We start from the raw sequence: 2078 nt of genomic DNA on the forward strand, positions 1-2078 counted from the left end.
ATTTCAACAAGGTAATCCATCAATGCAAAAGAAATGGGAGCTCCGTAACAAACATTTTGTCCTCCCTAGGAGCCTGCGAGTGAATACACAGGAGGGGTATTATTTATAAGCATGCGAGATTGAGAAATATATTTGAAAGTCAAAAAGAAAAAAACCCGGTCTGCACAGGAGAGCCAGCAGAGTTCCGAAAATCATCTGCGAAGACAAAAACCAGAAGAAGGGTCGGCCAGTTTAGGAGACTTGTCGCTTTTGTTTCTGACATCTGTTTATTAGTTTATAAAAACTCCGCTCCCGCTTATCTGCTTTAAAATTCAATAATTTTTCATCCATCATTGTCGGTGTTGCCAGCCATTCTTCTGCAGCTCGTCCAGCTGGACTAAACAGGATGCTCTCCTCGGACAATGCAGCCAGGAAGCAGACCGTCCCCGAGGACTTCATCTGTGGCACGGTGGCATGAGCACTTTCTACCCTTCGTGGATCGAGATGTGCAAGTCATCCTTAAAAAATAGAGGAAACGCAAGCACAATGCTGTTGGAATTCTGTGCTCGCTTTCAAAACAATACCCCTGACCCTAACCCCTTGGTGTAAATCACCTGGGACTGGGACTTGATGTGGAGAACAAAGGGGGAGACCTTACGCGGTATTTTCTTCTTCTCAGTAAGCCGAGGGAAGCTGAGCCCAAGCCCCTGCGCTTTATGAAAGAGGAAACATAAAAACAGTAAAAAGTTGAGGAACTTTTTCCGTGTCTCTTCGCTGCAGACGTGAAGAAAATGACCTCTTTTTAAGATTTCCCCTGTGTTGCACATTCCTGCGTGTGGGCGGCTTGTGGGATTTAATGCAAACGGGTGACTTGTCTTATTGATCAAGGAGGAGAGAGGCCTCGGCGTGGAAAGCCAATCTCCGAACATGATATGACCCCCTCTCGGATGGAAGAACCCGAGGCCCTCTTTGGCACCGTATCCTACACATCTGAGCCCTCGAGCGTGGGCCCTTTTCCCTCTTTTGAAAAAATGTGTTTTTTTTGCTCTCCCCGTGCCAGTGCCGCACAGCGTGGGGCGGCGGAGACGGACTTGCGGCGACAGCAGCGAGAAAGGGCGGGAGGGAGGCACTTCTGAGGCCAGCCTCGTCTCTAATAAAAAGGGGGAGGGGGGTGATCAAACATGTTCTTTGCCTGTGAAAGAAAATATTATGCTAGAGAACGGCAGAACAGGGGTGATGTAGGATGAAGAGAGGGTTGCGTGCCAATTTTGTCGTCCAATGCGATTCCTCCGATTCGGTTTCAGGGATGGCTGTGGGTAATTAAAAACAAATGTGCCGCTTCTTGATGCGCCATGCCCCCCCCCCCCCATGGATCTTTCTCTGTCTCTTTTTTTTAAGCTCCTCTTTGCTGTCTTTTTCTTTCCTGGCTGCTCTTGGAGATGGAAACTTTCATTCCTAACATCCCACCAGAAGCAACAAGGCCTCCCCAAAAACAACCCCCCCCCCCCCCCCCCCCCCCCCATAAACAACTACACAAAGACTTTCTCTCATCTCAGTTAGTCGGTCGGTCGGTCGGACGGATTGTGCAAACAAACAGAATAACCATGGAGACAAAGTCTCTCTCTGGACTTGAGTAGAAAGTGCGTGAGTGGTGGGATTACCCTATAATATTGTTGACATTCTTGAGCTGTCATGGCGACGGTGATTCCATTTAAAGTGATTGTCCATTGGCAACCAGAGATTATGTGGCAGAAAACAGCCTTGAATGCTTCCTCGGGTGCTCTTTTCAATCTATTCATGTTTGTGCATCTATGTCAGTATTGTTAACACATTTTCCTCATGCAAACACACACACACGCACACGCACACGCACACGCAAACAACTTTCACCCAGCTGACTCAGCAGGACGCCGGTGATGATTCATTCTCCGAGGCAGGGACACACGTGTGCGGTGGAGCTGACAGGCTGTTCTGTGCGCAGCGGGATGACATCATCCCCAGGGCGCTAATGATTGGGTGACCTCCTCCCGCTGGCTGAGCCGCCTGCCGAGCAGAATCCACAGCAGACGGTTCCCTCTCTCTGAGCCTCCTCTGCGCGA

The 2078-nt window shown here is 49.4% G+C and overlaps 1 long non-coding RNA gene across 1 annotated transcript; it reads right to left on the bottom strand.

Annotated features, from left to right (window-relative positions):
- Positions 1-305: 305 nt before the first annotated feature.
- Positions 306-1828, bottom strand: LOC114572749 (uncharacterized). The gene is made up of 3 exons (XR_003694816.1): positions 1641-1828; positions 594-686; positions 306-497 (listed from the first exon to the last, which is right to left on the bottom strand). It is a non-coding gene; the product is annotated as an uncharacterized LOC114572749 (long non-coding RNA).
- Positions 1829-2078: the final 250 nt, after the last annotated feature.

The sequence above is a fragment of the Perca flavescens genome, chromosome 18, assembly GCF_004354835.1.
Source record: "Perca flavescens isolate YP-PL-M2 chromosome 18, PFLA_1.0, whole genome shotgun sequence".
In the NCBI taxonomy this organism is placed as follows: domain Eukaryota; kingdom Metazoa; phylum Chordata; class Actinopteri; order Perciformes; family Percidae; genus Perca; species Perca flavescens.